Here is a 24282-nt window from a genome sequence, read left to right as displayed (position 1 = left end):
GGTATTTGCTGCTTGTACAATGGAGGAATCCCAGAAGGTAGCATCCCAGCAGGTGGTTCAGAGAGTAGTTGCTTTAGTTGGAGAGAGAGTTGTGGGCAACGTCATGGCCTTCCCTGGCCAGCTTTACTCTTAGACCTGATCCCTCCTCCACCCTCCACCCCTGACCCCACCTCTAGCCCTACAGTTTCTAGCTCATTTCATAGAACGAAACGTTTCAAATCTTTTGCCCTGGCCAGCCAATAGGAATTTGGATGGCTGCACTAACCACTGTGGTGTGTGACAGCCCAGGCTCTGAAGCTGGAAAGCTGAAATTTAACCCATCAGCATCCTCCCCTCAGCTTCCCCTAACCTTAAGCTCCCCTTACCCATTATCTGATTGCTGCCAAGAAGATTGGGAACTCGTCTGTGACAATCTGGAAGATCCCAGATCAGGTGGTCTCTTCTGTAATTCCAAAGGATCCATTAACTGAATGAAACTTGAGATTTCAACAAGAACTCACTTAAGATGAAATTGATAACCTGAATAGTCCTACTATAACCATTAATAAAATGAAATTCATGGTTTAAAACCTCCTGAAAAAGGGATCTTCAGACCCAGATGGTTTCAGTCATAAATTCTAACATTTAGGGAAGAAATGACAGTCTCTTCTAGAATAAAAGGGAAAACATTCCAACTTATTTTATAAGGCCAACATTACTCTGATACCATTGACAGTAAAAACACAAAACAATGGTGATGAAACTATAGACCAGTATCCCTTATAAACATAGACAAAATAAATTCATCAAAAAAAATACGAGTAACATTAGCCATCACATTTATAAACATTCCCTTCTTTTAATGTCTAGGATCTGTAGTGATATTCCCTTTTTCATTCCTAAGTTGTGTTTCCTTTTTATTTTTTATCACTCTTGCTGGAGCTTTAACAATTGTATTGATATTTTCAAAGAATCAGCTTTTGGTTTCATTTTTTTTTCTTTTTTCAATTTCATTGCTTTCTGCTTTTCATTTCCTTCTTGCTTTGTATTTTGCTTTTCCTTTTCTAACTTATTTAGGTGGAGGCTTAGATTATCGATTAGAGACCTTCCTTGGTTTCTAATATAAATATTAATGTTGTAAATTTATCTATAAGCACTATTTTAGCTGTATCACACACATTTTGATATATATTATTTTTCTATTTTGTTCAATTTTTTTTCACTTGAGACTTTCCGTTTGACTGATAGATTATTTAGAATTGTGTTGTATAATTTTCATGTATTTGTAAATTTTCCTTTTCTTTCTGTTGTTGATTGCTAGTTTAATTTTATCATGACCAGATGACATACTGTGTATTATTTCAATTCTTCTCAATTTATTAAAGGTTTATTCTTTAGAGTATGGTCTATCTTGGTGAGTGTGCCATTTTGGCACCAGGAACTGGTTTCATGGAAGACAATTTTTCCATAGATTGGCGTGGTGGTGGGAGGGATGAGTGGGTGGGGGAGATGGCTTCGAGATGAAATTGTTCCACCTCAGATCATCAAGCATTAGATTCTCATAAGGAGTGCAAAACCTAGATTCCTCTTGTTCTCAGTTCACAATAGGGTTTGGACTCCTATGAGAATCTAACATTTCTGCTGATCTGATAAAAGGCAGAGCTCAGGTTGTATGCTCACTCGCCTGGTAAGCTGCCTACAGAAAATTACTGTGCAACCCGTTCAGGTACTGGTCCATGGTCTGGGGGTTGGGGATCCCTGGGTTAGAGTATTTTATAAACATTAAATTTAACTGATTTGTGCTGTTTGCTGTTTTTTTTTTTAAATATATTACTGAGAGAAGAGTGTTGAAGTCTGCAATTACAACTGTAGATTTACCTATTTCTCCTTTGTATTCTGTCAGTTTTTGCTTTGTGTATTTTGATGGTCATTTGTTGGGTAGGATTGTCATGTCCTCTTGGCAAATTGATACTTTAATCATTATGTGATGTTCTTCTTTGTCCCTGGCATTTGACTTTCATCAAATGTGCATTGTCTAAATGTAGACACTCTAGCTTTGTTTTTTTCAGCAGCTTGCATGTTACACTTTTTTCATCCTTCTGCTCTTAACCCACCTGCCTACATGATATTTCACGTGAGTTTTGGTTAGACAGCATGTAGTTGGTTCATATTTATTTATTCATTTTCACAGTCTCTGCCTTTAATTCTTGTATTTAGACCATTTCAGTTTAATGTAATACTTGATATGTTTGGATTTATGCCTTCTGTTTATTCCTTCTTTTTGTTCCTCTGGTTTTCCTAGTCTGTGATTTTTTGAGCTATTTGAATATTTCATAGTGTTTTCTTTTTTTTGTGCCTGCTTTAGGAATTACAGTTTGCATAATCAACTAGAATCATTCACAGTCAACTTAGAATCACTTCGAATGGACGTGTTATCACTTTACGTGGACTGCAGAAACCTTACCACCATATAGGTTCCTTTGTCCTCCTGTCTTTTATTACACTATCTATTTCACCTTTATTGAAGGATACATTTGCTGGATATAGAATTCCATATTATGTTTCTTTTCCTTCAATGCTTTAAAAATATTGTGCCACTTCTTTCTTCCTCTATGGTTTCTAGTGACAAATCTATAACCATTTGGCTTTTTGTGCCCAACAGATAACAGGGCATTTTTCTCTCCCTGCTTTCAGGAATGTTGGTTTCATCTCTGGTTTATAGCATGGTTTTGGGGGGTTAATCGTAGATGAGGTTCACTCTGCTTTTTGAATTTGTACGTATGTGTGTCTTGTGAAATTTATGAAGTTTGCAGCCATTATTTGGTGAAATATTTTTCTGGTACAGCATGGCTTTCTTTCTCTTTTTCTGGGACTTCTATGACACAAATGGCAGACCTCCTTTTATTGTCCCCTGAGGCCCTGTTTGTTTTTTATTTTAAATCTTTTTTTCTTTTTCTTGTTCAGATTGGCCTATTTCTATATATTCATCGTCAAATTTGCTGACTCATGTCCATGATGCCGTTGAGCCCATCCCGGTGAGTTTTTTTATTTTGGCTATTTTATTGTTGAGTTCTACAGTTTACAACAGTTCTTCATATATCTTTTATTTCTTTACCCAGACTGTCTCTTCCATAGGTTTCAAGATGGCTTAGAATTGGTTGCTGGAGCATTTTTTTGTAATAACTGATTTAAAGTTTTTGTCACATAGTCCAAATGTCTGTCATGTCAGCCTTGGCACCTGTTGATTGCATTTTTCCATGCTGAGTAATTTAGAATTTATCCAGGGCATTTTGAATATTGTGTTATGAAACACTGGATCTTGTCTAAATCCTATGAAGAAGGTCGGTGTTTTTGTTTTAGTAGGTAGTTGATAACGGTTAGGTTCGGAGAACAAGTTCCCCCCACCATGTGTGAGCTGTGGTCCTGTGTTAGCATTTGCAGAGCCATTTGAATGTATCGTGTGTGTGTCCCACAGTGGCCAATCTCGGAGCTAGGTGCTTCAGTTCTCAAAGTCATTGGTAGGCTGTTAGGATAAGGTCCACAAGCGTCGATCTGAGGAGTGAAGCTGCACGTTGATAAGCAACGTTATGGGGTCTCTTTCTCGACCTCTACAGTTTCCAACAGTTCTTTATATCTTCATCTCTCCCTTTGTGCTCTCTCTAGTTCTTTCCAGTTCTATTAGGCTTCCCTTCTGGGTCATTTAACTAGGAATCTTGGGCTTTAGTTACTCTGCTTTGCCATGTACTTTCATAACTGTGCCCATGTCCCCAGGGCCAAGCCCCTGGAGGACAGAAACACTAAAAACAGTGGGATTTGGCCCCACTTCCTTGGAACCATGTCTCTGCTGAATCCAGAGGAAGGTTTTCCTACCTCAGAGTTCCGTCTTTGCAGGCTCCCCTTGCTGCTGGCTGCCCTTGCTGCTGGCTGCCGTAGCCACTGCAGGGTTCCTTGGGGACTGTGGCCTGAGGGAACAGAGAAAAGGAAGAAACGGCATTTCCCACTCTATTCCGTCAGCACCCAGGGTTTGCCGACAGTGTGTTGAGACCAGGCTTGGGCACACTGGTGAAAAAAGAAGGAACTGTCAGTTGAGTGGTCTTTCATGTTCTGGTCTTCCTTCTTTTTTTTTTTTTCCCATTTATTTATTTTATTGCATTTTAGGTTTTGGGGTACATGTGAAGAACATGCAAGATTATTGCATAGGTACACACGTGGCAGTGTGATTTGCTGCCTTCCTCCCCATCACCTACATCTGGCATCTCTCCCCTTGCTATCTCTCCCCAGCTCCCCACCCCCCACCGTCCCTCCCCTATTTCCCCCCAACTGACCCCAGTGTGTAGTGCTCCCCTCCCTGTGTCCATGTGTTCTTGTTGTTCAACACCCACCTATGAGTGAGAACATGTGGTGTTTGATTTTTTGTTCTTGTGTCAGTTTGCTGAGAATGATGGTTTCCAGGTTCATCCATGTCCCTACAAAGGACCCAAACTCATCGTTTTTGATGGCTGCATAATGTTCCATGGTGTGTATGTGCCACCAACCCAAATGCCCATCGATGATAGACTGGTCTTCCTTCTTAATGTGCCTGCTACTGCTTACTTTTCAGAGTCCTCGTATATAGCTGCTCCAAGCATTGTCTCTGAGGTTCAGAGTGGTGGGCCCTGGGAAACACAGGGTGGCGTGTCCTGACTCTATCCATCCATGTAGAACTGGAACCTCTGTTTGATTTTGAATATGGAGAATTGTATGAGTCTAAACAATGGATGTCTTAACAGCCCCCTTAGCGCTGCTCTACCCAGCTTTACCTCTTTGTGAAAGCATCCTTAGGATCCACAGACACCTTTTAGGAGTAAGGTGTGGGGTTAATGCTGCCAATTAAAAGCATTACCTTTACCATCAGATGAAACAAAAACTTGCTTCTTGACTCTACAGCTAAAACTAAATTGGGAGTATTTTTTTCTCATTCACCTTTTTATTTATTTATTTTTATTTTTTTTATTTTTCATTTATTTTTATTTTTTTATTTTTTTTTGAGACAGAGTTTTGCTCTTGTTCCGCAGGCTGGAGTGCAATGGCGCGATCTCGGCTCACCGCAACCTCCGCCTCCTGGGTCCAGGCAATTCTCCTGCCTCAGCCTCCTGAGTAGCTGGGATTACAGGCATGCGCCACCATGCCCAGCTAATTTTTGTATTTTTAGTAGAGATGGGGTTTCACCATGTTGATCAGGATGGTCTCGATCTCTTGATCTCGTGATCCACCCGCCTCGGCCTCCCACAGTGCTGGGATTACAGGCGTGAGCCACCGCGCCCGGCCTCACCTTTTTATTAATATGATAGTTCCTTTTCAAAGATAAGAGTTAATACATAATAAGTCAACAATTTTTGAAAATCCTTAGTCCAGCTTAGAAGAGAACCATGAAGATACTGCTTATGTAAATCTGAATCCAGCAGACACCCTCTCCACTAAATTAAGAGATACTTCTCTAAAGAAGAGCTTTGTTGTGCAGATTTGCAGTGCTATGTTTTTGATTTTGAATGTTGCATATGCGTATAATTCCTGTAGAAGTGATTCTTAGGATAATAGCTTTAAAAGTGTGAAAAATCAAGAGAACAGGCTTCTATGAAAATCCGAGGGGAAGTTGTGCATATGTCCCTTAATAACTAATGACTAAATGGTTAAAGGTGTTACCAGGGTGGTGAATGATATTCAAAGACCTGTTGTTCAGGAGGGGTGGGGAGCAGGAAGCTCTGTTGGTGTAAGTGGAGAATGGAATGTTTTAGGGAGCAGGGTTTTGTCATTTCCAGGAGCAGGGCTGGCAGCACGGTGGGAAGGTCTGGCTCCAGCTTGAGCCCACTCACAGGATGTCAGGGGGAAGTGTGACTAAGGTCACGGCCACGCCACGTGGTGGGCCAGCTGGATCCAGAGCAGGGGCCGTTGTGGCCACACATCCTGAGTTTCCATGGTCTAATGCATTGGGCTTGAAAAAAAAAGGGTGGATGCAGGATGCTGGCTGGGCCTGTGGAGTGTGTGGGCAGTAAGTCTTAAGTGACAGTGGGTGGAGATTACAGCATTTCATCTGCTTTTCCTTTGACACCTTTTAAAGATACAACCCACAGTTTTCACGGGTGTATGCCAGTGTCTGCTGGAGGGATCCTGCAGTAGATCTTAAACCCTATAGTATTCTTAGGAGCACAAGGAGATTTTTATTTGGGTACCATTTACAACAAAGGTGGAGATTTAAAATGAGACTGGGAATTTGAAATGCTGTTCACATTAAGCAGCTTATTAGGGGGTTATTTTGAAATCATTCTTAAGTAATTTTAAGATGTTGCCACATCTCAAAAAAATACATTTTTCTTCACTTTTCTTTGGAGAAAGGCTGTTGAGGATATTGAGCAGGTTAGGTTTCAGAATTTCAGCAGCTTTACAGTGCTGTCATCCAGTCTGACAGATTGAATTTGCACTTAGAGGAAATGGAATGTATTTTTAATCACTGGAATGTATTGTACCTAAGGAACATGAGAGAGTTTATGTCAGGTTTCAGCTGTGATTAATATTTTTTTGATGATTTTTCAACTATGTGGCATGCTTACACTCTGCCTCTACTTGAACAATATCTAGTATTTCCTGATTATAACAATGGGAAACAGTCTTAGAAAATATCAGTCTAGAATTCTTATCCTTAGTCCATTAAAACTTCAGAAGGTTCTGAGCCAAATTTCTTAATTAAATTGAAAGAAAATTTATTATTATAAGCTGTCCTAATCTCACTCCCCACAACAAATTATGTAAATAAAATACTTGAAGGAATGAAGACAGGGATTTTCTTCAGATTACTAGGTTGTTGGAAATCAAACCATTTGAGTTCAAGAATCACCATAGAAACTTGGGTGGGAGGCTATAAGTACTGTGGGGTATATGAGGTGTTATTATTAGACATCATTGTTGAAGGTGCTGTTTTTTTTTAAGACCATGCCTGGCAAGAATTCATCAAAGTGTAAAAAGTATTTCCTTTAATGTGCTACTTATTTATTTAGTTAAGAAGCTCTTCCTAAAAATTAAAAATTGCATTCCTCTTATGGAGAGAAAATAGAATCATAATCTTTAGTCATATTATTTTGAATATAATGTCATATTCAAAATATATGTACATACCTTTGAAATCAGGTGCCTAGAAGGGACAGGTATTTGCTCCAGGAGTTATGAATTCGTTAACAGAAAGGGAAAGTGGGAACCAACATTTGAGTGCCTCTTATATGCTCTCCTGGAAGCAGGTTATCCATTCTGCTTACGGTTTCTTTTAAGTTTCATAACTGTTTGTTGAAGTAAATTTATTGGTAAGAAAGACAGTTCCTAGGTTGGTGAGTTTGGCTTCTGTTGGGTGGAGGACGAAAAGGAAAGGGTGCACAGATTGGCGTGTTTGGGGACTTACAGCAGTGGTTCTCAACTGGTGGTGACTTTGTCCCTTTGAGGGCATTTGACAATGTTTGCATAGTGTTTGGGGTTTTGGTTGGGGACGGGGGAGATGCTACCTGCATGTAGTGAGTGGAGGCCGATAATGGAGCCTAAAAATACCCCATGATGCACGGGATCCCTGTCCTTGCAAAACCACCCCACCAACCAACTGTTCTGACCCAATATGGCCACAGTGCCGACATTGAGCAACAAATGACTTAAAATTAACACTGAAGAGAAAAGAAAACCAAAGTCCTCCCCGCTGCATTGACATGTATTCACTCATTCCTGCAAATAGGTATGTCTAAATATTCTAGACATCTCAAAGAACAGAAACTGTTGCTTACTAAGAAAAAGGTTTTACATGTGGTTTCAGAGATTCATGGGTTTTTTTTTTTTTTTTTTGCAATTTTATAAATTTACTTGATGTATTTGATGATCAGCAATTAGTTCTCATCCACATTGACTGTCTTAGATTTTTGAAAGTGGTAACAGATACCTAGGTAACCAAAGTGTAGAGCTTATTTGGTGAATCTTCATCCTCATTGCGTTTTCTGGACAACTACACACAGATTCGGTGTGGGACATTCCTTATTCCTTTGGCCCAGACAGCTTTGTTGAGTCTGGTATCAGTGTGCATATCTGGGGTTCCCATCTCCTTCACGGCAAATTTCTGCATCTCTTTGAGTGCCCGAGGGGCACGCTTCTTGAAGCCTACTCCATGGATGCGGTTGTGAATGTTGACGGTGTATTCTCGGGTCACCACCTCGTTGACGGCAGAATGGCCCTATTTCTTCTGGACAGCCGTCTTTGTGGGAGCCATCGTGCCGGGTCCAAGGTCGAGATCCATTGTTTTTTGGGTTTTCACTTTTAGGATATACTTCTTTTTCTCGAGCCTGAATTTCTCATAGTGTCATTTTGGCCCCTTCCATTTTCAGTTAAGCTTTCTTTCATGGAGGTAATAATTAGCTGGGGGCCATTCTGCATGAAGTCCACTTTGTCCAAGTTCTGTAGAGGCTGCTATTAAATTGCCCCTGAGCTTTAGATAGCATCAACACAGTAAGGAGTGCTACAGTATATTCACATTATTTACATTCTTACTAGGCATATAAAGATAGCGGGGTGGCAAAGACAGAATATAACGCTCCATAAGAATACTGCCTTGTTGGCACCCAATGGCATTATATATGGGGTTCTTGATAATAAAACACTTAGAGGTCTATTTTTAAATGTTTAGATTGTGCCTCAAGACTCGAGTTTGAGTTGTGCAAGGCTAAGCAGTTGGCTGTAATCCCATCTGCCATCCCAACCTTGCAAAAGGTAACAGAGCCATGGTATCTGGGGCAATACATCATTTTTAGGCATTTCTGGTGACTTATCTCCAAATGTCAGGGCACTAAAATGAATGAAGAGATAGGATAGAGCTGGCACGAGAGAAGAAACTGGAAAGTAGAGAAAGGGAAGGTTTGTGAAGAATGGCATGGTAGGGAAGAATGTAAAACAAACCAACAGTGATTCATTCAGCATGGCTGAAATCCTTTTAAGCACCTGGCTAGAAAGCATCACATTGCATTAGATAGTGGGTTGAAGTAGAGAGGGTGAGGCAAGGACTTGGCCCTGGGATGGAGCTTATATTCTAGATGGAGGAAATCTCAGTAGAAGGTAACTGTGGTAAGTGAATGAAGCAGATGAAGCTACGATGTGGGAGCATTAACAAAGAGTGGGCTGTGTTAGGGACCTTAAGAAATTTGAAAGAAGAGAACAGAAGGGATTTAGCCAGAACTGGAGGGCCAGGTAGAGGGAACAGCAAATAGAACAGTCTTGGCTGCTGATTTTTATAAAACGAAACATTTTTTCACAGTCCTAAGACAAGCCTATGTGTCTGCTTCTCAGTTTTAATTGCGACAGGTGCTTTAGTTACCTGGAAAATCACTGCCCTCTTAAAATTATATTTTAAAAAGATGCCACCATCATCTCTACCAAAAAAAGTATGTGAAGGTATAAAACATCATGAATTGATAATGTCTTTTCAGTTATAAATACTAAAGTTCAGTATTTAAAAAGACAGATCTCCCCCCATACCTTTTTTGAAAATGTGGAGTTGTAGGCCGGACGCGGTGGCTCATGCCTGTAATCCCAACACTTTGGGAGGCCAAGGCAGGCGGATCACGAGGTCAAGAGATCGAGACCACCCTGGCCAACATGGTGAAACCCTGTCTCTATTAAAAATACAAAAACATTAGCTTGACGTGGCGTGCACCTGTAGTCCCAGCTACCTGGGAGGCTGAGGCAGGAGAATTGCTTGAACCCGGGAGGCGGAGGTTGCAGTGAGCCGAGATTGCGCCACTGCACTCCAGCCTGGCGCCTGGCGACAGAACAAGACTCTGTCTCAAAAAAAAAAAATGTGGAGTTGTAGATGTACAGATTTTTGCTGTTGTGGTTCATTGAATATTAGCCTTTCATCTACTAACAATTTAAATTCTGCATAAAAATATAAAACAACCTAATCATTTAAGATAATGTTTAAAACCCCCAACTGGGCCGGGCGTGGTGGCTCATGCCTGTAATCCCAGCACTTTGGGAGGCCGAGGCAGGCTGATCACGAGGTGAGATTATTGAGACCATCCTGGCCAACATGGTGAAACCCCTTCTCTACTAAAAAATAATAATAATAATAGAAAAATTAGCTGGGTGCGCTGGCAGGTGCCTGTAATCCCAGCTACCCAGGAGGCTGAGGCAGGAGAATAACTTGAATCAGGGAGTTGGAGGTTGCAGTGAGCTGAGATCAGGCCACTGCACTCCAGCCTGGTAACAGAGCGAGACTCCGTCTCAAAAAACACAAACCAAAACAAACAAAAAACCCCAACCGTTGGCCTGAAAATATTTACATTTTCAATTGCTTGTCTATTTTCCTATTGATCTTTTTTTTTTTTTTCTTGAGACGGAGTTTCGCTCTTGTTACCCAGGCTGGAGTGCAATGGCGCGATCTCGGCTCATCGCAACCTCCGCCTCCCGGGTTCAGGCAATTCTCCTGCCTCAGCCTCCCGAGTAGCTGGGATTACAGGCACGCACCACCATGCCCAGCTAATTTTTTGTATTTTTAGTAGAGACGGGGTTTCACCATGTTGACCAGGATGGTCTCGATCTCTTGACCTCGTGATCCACCTGCCTCGGCCTCCCAAAGTGCTGGGATTACAGGCGTGAGCCACCGCGCCCGGCCTCCTATTGATCTTTTTTTAACTTATTGAGGTGAGAGAAGGTACTGAAGAGTGGTAAGTAGCTTTCGCTCAGGGTCTTTTTTTTTCCTGCAATTTTAATCTCTCCAAAGGACTTTGTACAATTTTTCTCATTGTGGTTTAAAAAAAAAAAAAAAAACGATCATCTTACCCATTTTAAGTGTCCAGTACAATAGTGTTAACTGTATAATATATGTACCTTGTTGCACACAAATTTTTTTGACTTGGCCTGAGTTACAATCTTACATGTGCCTCTAACAGGGTGACTCTTGAGTGAGACATTTAGGAGGGAGAAAAAACAATGTGGAGGGGCCAGATGAAACAAGATTAGCACAATGGGGATAATTTCTGAAATTGATTACAAGTGCAGTGGTACGACTTTGGCTCATTGCAGCTTCCACCTTCCAGGCTCAAGCGATCCTCCCACCTCAGCCTCCCGAGTAGCTGGGACTACAGGGGCATACCACCACGCCCGGCTAATTTTTATGTTTTTAGTGGAGAATCGGATTTTACCATGTTGGCCAAGGCTGGTCTCAAACTCCTGACCTCAATTGATCGTCCCACCTCAGCTTTCCAAAGTGCTGGGATTACAAATACATTTTTTAAAGGCAGCAGAAATAGAACACAAATCTTATTTTTGCTCTGAACATCTGATGAAGTATCTCTCTTCAGTTGTTGGGTGCCTGGTGACCTCTCTGTATTACCTTTTGAGATTTGTTTTCATTCTGATGTACAGGATTCACCTTACCCTGTTTATCTCTGAACTATTGACTTCTACAACTTCACATTTTCTGTAAACTCCAGCTGGAGCTGCTAAGAGCGGAGACTTGGGATATATCTCAAAAACCTCAAGAATACACTTTGATGTGAGAGCGCCAAAGATGGTCCTAGCAACCCCAGGAGTAGGAAGGCATCCCTTTCAGTTCTCTGACAAGGACTGAAGGGCAGAGGCTCAGAGCTCAGGTCTTGTCACCTTTCTGAAGGTGGAGATAGATGTAGCGCCCCTTGCCACCCTGATATGGAAGTATGTATATACCCCCTCTCCCCCATTTACTTTGTGACTTTCATGGTTTTTCCCTGGTAAATCCCCAAGTGAGGTCTTTAAAAAATGTGAGAAGGGAAAAGAGGATAAAAAGAATTAGATTGAGATTGAGGTAAACATAACAGCATAACTGCAGAGCTTGAAGAAATGGGATGTGGAGGGCAATTACACTAACCCTGTTAGTATAATTAACACTGTTAATAGTGACTTGGTGAGTAACTTATGTGTAGATTTCCCATTACTTACAACCTGCTACTCCATCTACCTCTCTTAAGCTGTAGTATTTCTTTAATGGAGGAGGGAGGAAAGACGTTGGCTTACAATTTGCTGCTTAATCTATTATTTGGTTCTCATACGCTGATTTAACAGATAGGTATTGAGAACCTACCTTTGTTAAACCTTGAACAAGATGCTGTGGCCAGTGCAGTAGGCAAGATAAACTCAAACCCCTCTTCTAATATAGGAACTGCACTCTGGCCTGTAGACACGTTCCCTATGGTCCACACAATTATAAACACTGCCGTGTTGTTTTTTTTTTCTCTTGAAAAACTGGTTGATTTGGCCCCCTGGACCTGCATCCTCACCTGGCAAAGGTCAGGGAAGTGGTGGGGGAAGGGGTTGCTGAGAAATGTCTGCTATGGTCAATAGAGGCACATGTTTTACAACCTTCCGTGGCTTCTGTCTTTCATTGTGTTAGTTATTTTTGTCCTTTGGGGAATCCTGGTTCGGATTCGTCTGTCTTCAAATGCTTCTTTTAACAGGGATCATCCTGTGGGCTGGGGAGCCTTGGATGAGCGCTGGGACAGAAGCTGAGTTGGAATGGGGAGTGTGGCTCCCTGCTGCTCTCCCTGTGAGTGGGTGATGCCCCAGAGCTCTTCCCCAGAGCTGTGCCCTTCATTGGGCCCTTCTCAGGCCACTGCTGCACAGCTTTCTAGCAACTTTCTAGTTGCTTTGTACTCTTCAGGATTAGAATTTCAGAAAGGGGAAGACATGGCACCAGCTTTTTCTAATTATCCCGCCCATGGACTTCTGTTCTTGATAGTTGTGGTTTTTTTTTTTTTTTTGGGAGATAGAGTCTCACTCTTTCCACTCTTTCATCCAGGCTGGAGTGCAGTGGTGCGATCTCTGCTCACTGTGGCCTTTGTCTTCTGGGTTCAAGCGATTTTCCTGCTTCAGCCTCCTGAGTACAGGTGCGCACCACCACACCTGGCTAAATTTTTTGTGTTTTTAGTACAGAAGAGGGTTCACCATGTTGGCCAGGCTGGTCTTGAACTCCTGACTTTAGGTGATCTGCCCACCTCGGCTTCCCAGAGTGCTGGGATTACAAGCATGAGCCACCACACCCGTCCACCTGCGGCATTATTCCCGCCTCCACACCTGTGTCTTGGCAGCACTTCCTGCCTAGGAGACCCTTTCCTTCCTGCTCATGGGAGTGCTGCTTGCCTTTGAAAGCACAGCCTGCCTACCCTTCTTGAAGGCTCTGAAGGCTGGGCAGTGTGGGGGGTTGAGGCTGGGGGTGGGCAGCAGAGAGCAGAGCTGCCTACAAGGGCTCTTCTTTCTAGCTTCCACCAAAACAGCTGACTTGATCTGTTTTACATATTGGGCTTTCTCATAAATTTTCTTTGACAAAAACACTGCAAAGCTTAAGGTATATAATATAAGGCATGTTGTCTTATATTATTTATTATCTTTCCTAATCTTCATACGCGGTTTCTGCGATTCCATCATGAATTCTGGAGAGCAGGGCCTCAGTCCTGTATATTTCTACTCTCCCAGAGCCCAGCCACTGCACTATAAATCATAAAGTTGAAAATAAATATTTGTTGGAGAAGCAAATTCAATATTTTCTTCCCTGATTGTCAGAGCCCAGAGTTTACAGATGATACAAATTTAAATTTTTCATACCCTGCGACCACCTCCTTCTAGTATTTGCTCCCCTTAAAACATGTAGTTTTGAAAATGGGAGCCATCTTCTCTTTGTCTTGCTCATCTCTTAAGTCTGGAGCTAAAAGTAAAGGACAGGTGGGGGGAACAGGTAGTGAGAGGCCTAGCTGGAGGAGCATCCCTGGGAGCTCCCAAGTCTGCTGTCGTGGGGGGAATGCACGGAGGGCTGGGCGCTTTGACGAGGTTTAGGGTGGAGATCACAGTCCTCTCATTCCCAGACTCTCTTGTTAAGAAACTGTACATACAACATGGTGTCTCCCACTGGAGACCCCACATCCCAGGGCAAGGTAAGAAGAAGGCTGAGCTGGGAGTTGGTAACCCTGATTTACTTGCTATAACCCCCCTGCTTCCTATTTATTTAATCTTAGGCAAGTCACTACACTTTGCTAGGTCTGTCCCATCTCACTTTGGGAATTCGATATGGGAGAGCCCTCCCAGCACGGTTTCCCTGCTGGTTGTGACTCTCCTCTGTGACTCAGCAGACAATGTTTTATGCCAGTGTTCCTCTGCAGTTTCACAAGAGGGCACTAAGCCTCAGAGGGTGTGAGCATGAAAGGGCCAGAGGCAAATGTACAATTTATTTCCAGTCTCTGCCTTATCTTCAAGTGGGAATTTTTTGTATTCTAATCTTCACTATAGTTATGTTTTCATGCTTAAACAATTTAAAAATTATTTTTACCAATTACATTATTTATTGTTCTTAGATTTTGTAGTGTAAGTTAAACCCCAGGGATATGGAACATGCTTATCCTCTGGTTTTGTAAATTCCCTGGACCGTCCTCAGGCTACTTACGGTATATTTTTCATGGTCAGTTTTAAATTACAAGATGCATGGAGATGATGCCTTATTATAATTATTGCATATAGCAATTAATTTAACCCCCACCCCATAACTGTATGCAAAAGGTACTGTTGGTTACTCATTTTATAGACAGAAAGCTGAAGCACATAGATGTTCAGTGAATTGCACAAAGATACACAGCTTGTAAATGGTGTATCTGGGATTAGACCTGGCCAGTCTGTGTTCTATTATGCTGCCTCTATGGTAAACTGATTTAGGGAAACCAATCGATTTTTTTTGTTTTCAGATAATGATCTGAGAATTTTGGTGCTACTTTTTACAGCTAATACATACCACACAGAACCTTTTTTGTTTTTTTTTAAGACGAAGTCTTGCTCTGTTGCCCAGGCTGGAGTACAATGGTTGCAATCTCGGCTCACTGCAACCTCCACCTCCCGGGTTCAAGCAGTTCTCCTGCCTCAGCCTCCCGAGTAGCTGGGACTACAGGCGCCTGCTATCACGCCTGGCCAACTTTTGTATTTTTAGTAGAGATGGGCTTTCACCATATTGGCCGGGGTGGTCTCAAACTCCTGACCTTGTGATCCACCCACTTCAGCCTCCCAAAGTGCTGGGATTGTAGGCGTGAGCCACCGCACCCGGCCTACATAGCATTTTTAGAATAAATGTTGGTGTCGTTTGCAGGCACCTATTTTGCCTGGAGTTTAAGAAACTCAGTGGTGGAGTCTGATGTCCTCAATTATTGAGAACTCAGGTCAGCCTCAGGTTGTGGCTACAGATAGATTCTGCCTGGTGTGTGCAGCTAGCCAGTTCCAGAGAGAAACCACCTGGGGCAGGCAGGGCAGAGGCTGCCTCTGACTAGAATGATTGGTATTACTGCCAGAGAGAAAATCAATCTGAAGTTTGTCTCGTGATTCCAGATGATGAATCCGCATAAGCCATGTAGTTGGATGTTTTCAAACAATGTGACTAAGTTACAGAAAGTACAGATATTAAATTTGCTGTAGTGGCTTTGTAGTATTATTTGCTATTGATGCACCTTGCTTACAAATCATTGTGTTTCTTAGCTTTGTAAACAAAAAGCAAGCACCATTTATTACACACAGTTTAATGTTTGCCAGATATTTCAATATATAGCCACAGATCGCTCTGCGTGATATTAACAACAACAAAGTCTGTTTCTTTGTTGTAAGATACTGGGATCGGCCCATGGGCTTGCTATATATCTCAGTGTGACAAAGGCAGCAATAAAATGTCATGGCGGAGAACAAACTAGCCTGTCTCTAAAGAGAAGATTTTAAACAAACGTATGACATAGAATTAGGCAATTGGAAGAAAGCTTTCATATGTTGGTACTTGGGGACCTACTCATAAACTTTTATGGGCGTTCATGGGTTATTTTTCTGTAGTGCTCCACCGAAGCCCCATCTCTTGACAATGCACTAAATCCCATCATCCTGTCATTCAGTGCATTGACAGTACACTGAATCCCATCATTCCTGCAGTTGTCCCTGTGGTCTCTGGTGCCATCTATTCTTCCACCCCTATCTTCCTCCAGCTACTATACCATATCTCTGAAGAGTTCTCTATTGACTGCCTCACATACCTCTCCTCCATGCTCTGCAGTCCTCACTCCAGTTGACTTGGTGTTCTCCTCCCCATCCCCAGATGGCTCCCTGTCAATATCGCCCGGGACCTCCACATTTCGAATTCAGTGTTGAGTCCCCAGTCTTCATCTTTTTCAGCCTACTGGCAGTATCTGGCTCAACCAATCCTGCCCTCTTCCCTGAAATCATTTTTTTCTTCACTTGGCTCCTTGATGATGCCACACTTGGTCCATTGCCTACCCAGGGGACGATCCATGCCAGTCTTCTTTGATAATCCTCCTGGCATTGCGTCGGCCTCTTCATATTCAAGTGCCTCAGGCCTCCACAACTTCTGTACCTGTCCTGACTCCCAAATCATCTAGTCCCTTGACGCTAAATGTCACTTACACACTGATGATTTTATCTTGGAACTGTGCTCAATTTCGACCATTTTTTTTCTGCCTCTTGGCCTGGGTATCTGATTGGCATCTGAAACCTCTTAGCATGTCCAAAGCTTAACCCTCTTCATTTCTTTTTATACACTTTCTCATCCCCGCCATACCCAAACTGCCCCATCTTGGTAAATGTCAGTGCCTTTTTTTTTTTTTTTTTTTTTTGGAGACAGAGTCTCATTTTGTCACCAGGCGCCAGGCTGGAGTTCAGTGGCTTGATCTTGGCTCACTGCAACCTCTGCCTCCCAGGTTCAGGCAGTTCTCCTGCCTCAGCCTCCCGAGTAGCTGGGGCTACAGGCTTGTGCCACCACGCCCAGCTAATTTTTGTATTTTTTAGTAGAGACGGGTTTTCACCACGTTGGCCAGGATGGTCTCGATCTCTTGACCTCATGATCTGCCTGCCTCGGCCTCCCAAAGTGCTGGGATTACAGGTGTGAGCCACCGTGCTCAGCCCAGTGCCATTTTAAAATTGCAAAATCCTCATGCTGCTATTGACCCCTCTGTTTAGCTTCTACTTCACATCAGCAAATCATGTCTGCTCTTCTTTTAAAATATATCCAGAATCTGACCACTTAACAGTCTCCACTGCTACCACCTAGGTCAGGCCACTGTCATGTTTTAACTGGAAGTAATCAGTTGAGTGCCTTGTTCTACCCTTGCCTTTGGAATCACTCTGGAAAAGATTCTTAGATCTCTCCTGATTGAAAAGCCTCACATGGGTTTCCATTTCTCTTAGAGTAAAGACAATGGGCTAGAAAGTCCTGTGTGATCTGCTTTCCCATCAATACCACAGTCAGTGTCAGATCCGTCTTCTTTCTCCCGTGATCATTTTGCTGGGGTGACACTGGCTTCCTTACTGTCTCTCTCTCTGTGTTTTTTTTTTTTTTGAGACGGAGTTTCACTCCTGTACTCTTGTTAACCAGGCTGGAGTGCAATGGCGCGATCTCGGCTCACCGCAACCTCTGCCTTCTGGATTCAGGCAATTCTTCTGCCTCAGCCTCCTGAGTAGCTGGGATTACAGGCACACGCCACCATGCCCAGCTAATTTTTTGTATTTTAGTAGAGACGGGGTTTCACCATGTTGACCAGGATGGTCTCTATCTCTTAACCTCGTGATCCACCCGCCTCAGCCTCCCAAAGTGCTGGGATTACAGGCGTGAGCCACCGTGCCCAGCCTCCTTACTGTGTCTTTTACAAGTTTTCTCTGCCTTGCCCTCTCATTTGTTGCCTGGATATTTGTGGAATCTATTACTTCTCTTCCTTTAGATCTTTGTTTAAATGCCTCCTTGATCAGAGGGGCTTTCTTTTCCTGATCACCCTAAACAAAATAAGTTGCCCCCAACCCTACTCCCACCCACATATCCCAGGATTGCCTGCCTTCTCTATCCTGCTCGAGCACTCATCAGCAGGAGCATATTATGTATTTATTTGACTGTATTTCCTTCCCCTTTAGACTGGGCAGTGAATTTGTCTTTGTACATTGCTGTATCACCTTAAGCTAATGCGGTGCCTGGAAGTTGGTAAGCACTCAATAAACGTGTTTTACATGATCGAGTGAATTTCCTAGGCAAACTGGTCAGAAATAGGCTATAGAGAATGGAAGAGTGACTATACCTTTCATTTAATACGCTCTCAGTAACTGAAATAAGACTTTATTGGTGATGAAACAAAATGCTATTGGGCATACAGAAAGGCATGAGAAAAGCAGACAGTAAATTTAATATTAGTGAAGCAAATGTTCATAGTTGAGGAAACAATAAAGTCTTACCTTTTCTTTCACAGCAACGACTAGAAAGTCAGTAGTTGAGGCTGTGTTCTGTTTTGTTACTGAGTTACATTCGGAAGAACTGCTGATCACACAGCAAGCAATGCAACTCAAGGCAGAAGAAATTGCCAAATCCCCCAGAACAGAGCAGTGAGGAACTAGTTTGACTGTCACCCAAGGCTGTCTTTAAGGCATTGTGTCATAGTTAATTTGCAAAGTTTGTTTCTTTCCTAATGATACCTAAAATAATAAGGTGTCTTACAAACAACAGAGTTCTAGCTTGGATAAAATAGGGTGTGTCTCCCTTCTAGATCTTACAATGATTAACTTATAAATCTCAATTTTGTCATTTATGGTTGTTAGTTTACATCTTAGTTTCTAAGATAACAAATGTTACTCTTCCGTATTAGTTAAACCAAGAAGGGAGAGGCCTGGCCAGGCACTTGTGCGATCATTTCTCGGTTTCCCTACTGAAGGGCTTTCTTTCTCCAAGCATGACGAACAGAACGAGCATAATTGGGACTAATTATGCAGTCGTGAGTTTTGACTTTTGTTTCTCATGACTGGTTTGAAGATAATTTTTTCAGACAGCTGCGGGTTTTGTTTTTCAATTTTTTTTTGAAATAATTATGGGTTCCTAAGAAGTTCCAAAAATAGTACAGAGAGGTCTTGAGTATCCATCAGCTAGTTTGTCTCCGTACTGACATCTATAACTATAGCACAGCTGCTGCGGTTTTTAATAGATCATTTTGTTCTTTTCCCATGACCTGTTGGAGTAGGAGTAGAGAGAGCAGGTAATTTTGTTCTGCCCTAGGCCACCTCACTTTAGGAGAGAGTGTTTCTGGTCACAGGTGGTGAGCCCAGAGGCAGAGTTGCTATAGAGGGACTAATACATTCATTTTCATAACCTGGAGGAAACAATCGGGTTCAAATGCCTTCAAGAGTTAGTAGCCTGGAGCTCTCCAACAGAGAAACTCTTAATTGATTTGGTTTTGCTTCAGCACAGCTTTCTTTTGAAGAAATCGTTTTAGAGTGATGTTAGGTGCTTCAAAAAACCTCTTGAAATAGATCAACTTAAAGATCTGGAACCTCGGTTGGAAAGGATGTGAGGTCAACCTTACCCATTGGATAGGGTGATTTCCCCCTTAAAGACCCAGCCAGGTCACTGTTGCAGTTCTTCTTAAGGTCCTTCTCTGCTTAAGACCTCAGTCCAGTTTCCGCATGATGGAGTTTTCTTACCCACAAATCAGAAAACAGAGAAGTACAAGTACCTCTGTGCTTTCCTTTTCTCCTTCCAGTTAAATACATCTACATTCTCAAATCTTGCAGTGGTTTTAGCCTCCCACTCCTGACCTCCCTCCTACTCGATACGGCACCACAGCCTGCAATGTTTTGATAGCTTGGCCACATCCTAAAGAGAGGATAATGGTGGTAAATGAGGGGGGGAGCTGAGAGGAGGTACAGTATACAAAAAATATGACAGAAGGTATTTGGTACAAGATTGGAAACTGAAGCTCATTGTTAAAATTACATTCTTCAATCAAGGGTAGTACCTTCCTTAGCCTGTTTCTTTTTCCTATTTCTATTACTTGTTCTTTCACTTGCACTGTTGGACACCCTGTACTGTCTTCTGTGCCTTGAAACCAGACTTCTAGGGTATGGTCTGCATTGTGAGGGGCCTGGTACCCCTCTCTCCTGGGTCCAATAGTCACCTGTTGTTTTCTGCTTCTCCTGACTGTAACTTCATCACCTCTCAGCCAAGACCACCACCTCCACCTCCACCTCCACCTCCCTCCACTTCTATCTCATTTCCATCATTGTCGTTGCCCAAATGCCTGGCCTTCAAGTTGTCTTTGCTGCTGTTTTTTATCCTTTTCTCTTATCACTAGATGAGAACCAGGTCATGTCAGCATAATTAGTGAGTATGCTGGGAACAAACAGTCTTAAATTCATTTATACTCAGCATCAATGATGCCTTTGAAAATTTTGATTCTCCCCACATAAAATATCAGAATGGCAACCCCTGCCCCTTGCCCCTGACCTTCAGCCTGAAACATCTGGCATTTTGGGAGCGGATAAAACCCGCACAGAGTGCCCAAGGACTTTTTTCTTCAGAGGGCTGGAACTCTGAGAATTTTCCCCTGCAACTGTTATTTGAAATACCAACTCCCAAAAAAAAAAAAAAAAAAGAGAGAGAGAGAACTAAAATATGAACTGGAAATTTCTGGAAACTTCCAGCTCCTTGCAGTAGACGCAAGTCAGGATGTGACAAAATTGGGCTTGGGAGTATTATTTCTATTGCAAAGGAAGTTAGAGATTCTAAGTTGAGAGAATGCTGACTTGAAAGGTAGAAAGTGAAACACTACAATACCATTAGCTTGGCTTAGGTGGGGTGGCAGAGAACCTGAGGGTTGGAAGGTAGAGGCAGCCAAGTCACCTGGTCTGAAAACAGATCTGGCCCATTTTATATGAACCCATATTGATATATCTTTGTAGGTTATGTAAATATATCTTGACTAACGTCCCCAAAATGTTAATGTTCCGTAGGCAGACTTTGGAATATGCAAACTTGGGCATACAAATTAACATCCCTAAAGAGCTCATCATTACAGATTACAATTTCCAAATCGAGGAACACATAGAAATAGGGAAGTAGAAGCCTTGGCTGATTCAGAGTGGTCTTGAAATAATTTATTTGGAGACCTCAGTAAAGATATTAGCACAAAAAACTGTGTTATATACATATATATGAACTTTGGAAAACCTGACAATATGATAAAGACTATTCTCTGAGCTCCTTGGTGTACAATGTTCTGTAAGGGTACTAATTCATAAAGAACATTTGCTTCCTAAAAAATACCCATACCTATATTGAATAAGAGAAAAAATCACAGGTAGGTAACTAGCAGACAATATATTTTAGATCATATATGTAGTAAAAAATGTAACAGAATCTCAGTAGAGTCCAAATATGCCCTCTTGACTTCCTAATGCATAGGCTCTGTTAAACTAGGATTTTATTTGTTCAAGCCTTCCTCCGTAGCCATTTTACCCCTAGTAGGAACTATGTAAATTCAGAAAAACAGATTTTAAATGTTTTGTTCCATCTTTTTCTTAATATTACTCTTAGCAAATTCTTACATTGATAAAGATCTGCTTATTTCACCCTAAGGCAATTCAAAAGTTTTGTATGATAACTTTATTCTCACTGCCAACTATTATGAAAGGAATGCCCACTTTTCCCTGAGGGTGTGTTGTTGCATGCAGCATTCCCATTGGAATGCTCTTGAGAGGTTGAACTCATTTTCTGAGCAATTGTTTTTATAAATTCAGTATTTTGCTTCCAGTGCTCATGGCCAGATAGTGTATAACCTGGTCTCTACCCAGCATTATCCATGCTGTTTTCACACTTACCTCCAAGGGCCAAAGATTATCTCACAGAAGCTCCGAAAGGATTCCTGTTTCTGAAATTCATGTGTAAAAGGAAATTTTTAAAGGGAAGAGGGTGATAATTGAGTTCAAAGTCTGAAGAATTGTTGTCAAGGATTGTATTGATTAATAACAAAAGCTCTCTGGCATCTTCAGGCAGACATGTGAAAAAAGTAGTGATTGTAATTAATTTTTAGTGAGTGCATATTTGCTAATTGCTCTGATTCACGCTATTATATTCCTCTTCCTTCACCCACAGCAAAATAAGTTTAATTTGATTCATACCCTTAGGAAGAAAAAAAAAGCCTAGGATTACTCACATGGCTGTGATTCAGCTCTTGGCTCCCACCACCTCCTCCTCCTCCTCATCCTCCCTTTCTCCCACCCTGCCCACTCCCATATCACTCCCACCCCGTGGTGTTGCCATCAAAAAACTGAGTCAGTTTGTTCTTTAAAATGGGTGGGGAAAGAAGACAACTAATAAAAACTTTTCTGAGCGAAGTATACTGCTTAGATCTGAAATCATTGCAGGAAGACAGGCAAAGTGGCTCCTTATATAACATGAGAAGCTTGAAACACAGGCCAGCCCTCATAAAGAAATGTTCAGATTCTCTTACATAAGACTAGATTTAGCTTGTACGCATGTCTGTAGAGGCGTACACATAGGCGTGGAGGTAGGTTTCGATGAAAAATCTGTGATATTGGGGCTCTTACATATAATGTATACAGAAAGAAAGAATCTTGTTTTCAAAGTAGGATACTTTGCTAGAAGCAAAAAGTGAATATAGAAGCAATCCAAAGATTTTTGATCGCTGCAAAACATAGATTTGCCTTCAAATGAACCTGTGGCTTGGCAGCTTGAGGTTTTTGTTTGTTTGTTTGTTTTCGTTTTTCTTTTTTTGTGACAGTGTCTTGTTCTGTTGCCCAGGCTGGAGTGCAGTGGCACGACCACGGCTCACTGCAGCTTTGAACTCCTAGGCCCAAGTGATCTTCCCATCTCAGCTTCCAGAGCAACCGAGACTACAGGCACACACCACTATGCCTGGCTAGTGTTTTGTTTTGTTTTTTAATTTTTATTTTTTGTAGAGATGAGATCTGAATATGTTGCCCAGACTGTTCTCAAACTCCAAGCAATCCTCTCGCCTCGGCTTCCCAAAGTGTTGGGATTATAGGCGTGAGCCACTGCACTCAGCCACAAGGTTACGTTTTGTTTCTCTCCTGAGGAATTGTAAGATTAGTACTGGAGGTGACAGCTCACCTTTGCAGAGCTGATGGTGGCAGCAGACATTATTGAGGCAGCAATCTCTGTTCCTTGCTTGTATTTTTTCTCCTATTCCCATTCTTCAGATGAAGTGAAAGCCTTAGAGAAATGAAGGAACTCCTCTAAGTCCCCACAGGTAATAGCCTCAGACAGTATTAGAACCCAAGCTGTTTGACTCTCCCGACTTGTAACTTTGTTTTTTGGGAGTCTGACACAGTTGGGTCATTTGGTATTTTATAATTTGGGACAGGAGCGGCGGTGGACAGGAAGCTCCGTGCTGGGAGCTCCAAACCAGCCTTGAACTGAACCGTTGAAGCAGGTCTGTGTGCATCTTCAAACCAGCCTGCGACATGGAGGGGAACAGAACAGATCCTTCCCCCGTCACTCATTTGTAATCCCAACCACCCTCTCTTCATTTGACTGGCTTTCCCCCCATTATGTTACCATCTGTCTCCAAAACATTGCCTGGGTAAAGACAAGCTGGAGCAGTTGCTCGCCCTCAAACAAAACGCAGAACAGCTACTCCTCACCCCCATTCCACCCCGCCCCCCAACTAGTGCCGAGTACCACATATGAGGAATTCCATATTTATAAAGCTTGCCTGCGCCTCAACACTGTCTGCTTGCTGTCCTTTTTATTATTATTCAAATATGTGCTGACTGGAAACGATTAGCTTTTGTTACTGAGGGGTTTGTGGGATGCTTGAAACAGCTTCATATAGTTCTCAGATGGAAATGCGTGCTGTTTGCTCCTTTAAGAAATGAAATTTCTTAATGAAAGACAGCATAGACGAGAACGCATACTGAGGTTCCCCACCCAACTCTCTGGGTTTCTCTTAGGGTAATTGTGGTAGGGTTTTATGTCATGGCCCTGTGGAGCGAATAAACAGTGACTCTCCGGTATACTTTTTTTCTGGGTCTGTACCCACCTCTTAATGCCTCTGAGTAGGGGCCCTTGTTAATGTCAAGGGCAGTGCTCTGTCCCCAACAGAGCTGTAGTGTTGCCGCCAGCTCTGATCCCCTCACCTCCTTTTCCTGGCTGTTGACACTTCCAATATCCTGACACATCTGGGCAGACTGGAATCGGAGTTCTTAAATGCCCTCTCTGGCTGGTCCCAGCTCGATTCTGCACTGGCCTTAGGAGGCTCCAGGAAGTTTGGCGAGGAAAGACCCCCAACAGATCTCAGATGTAAAACTGGATGAGTGTTTCAACTGCTGAAAGTTTGGGAGGAAATTATGGAATCGTTACATGTTTGTCAACATTAGTAAAGTAGTTAAGAGTGATTCTTTTTTAAAAAAAGCTATGGAATCCTATTTTTTTTTTTTTTTTTTTTTTTTTTT

The 24282-nt window shown here is 42.2% G+C and overlaps 1 long non-coding RNA gene and 1 pseudogene across 2 annotated transcripts in view; one reads left to right on the top strand and one right to left on the bottom strand.

Moving 5' to 3' along the window:
* The window catches only part of LOC116536753, an 86923-nt gene that overhangs the window by 55825 nt on the left and 6816 nt on the right, over nt 1-24282 (top strand). For both annotated transcript variants that reach the window (XR_004262784.1, XR_004262782.1), the window contains one exon: nt 2944-3014. This is a non-coding gene — a long non-coding RNA (uncharacterized LOC116536753). The remainder of the gene's footprint in view (nt 1-2943; nt 3015-24282) is intronic.
* On the bottom strand, nt 7822-8251 carry LOC116536752 (annotated as a pseudogene).

The sequence above is a fragment of the Sapajus apella genome, unplaced genomic scaffold (genome assembly GCF_009761245.1).
Source record: "Sapajus apella isolate SASKATOON/1434 unplaced genomic scaffold, GSC_monkey_1.0 scaffold103, whole genome shotgun sequence".
NCBI classification, from domain to species: Eukaryota; Metazoa; Chordata; class Mammalia; order Primates; family Cebidae; genus Sapajus; species Sapajus apella.
This window is presented reverse-complemented; position numbering and strand designations above follow the sequence as displayed.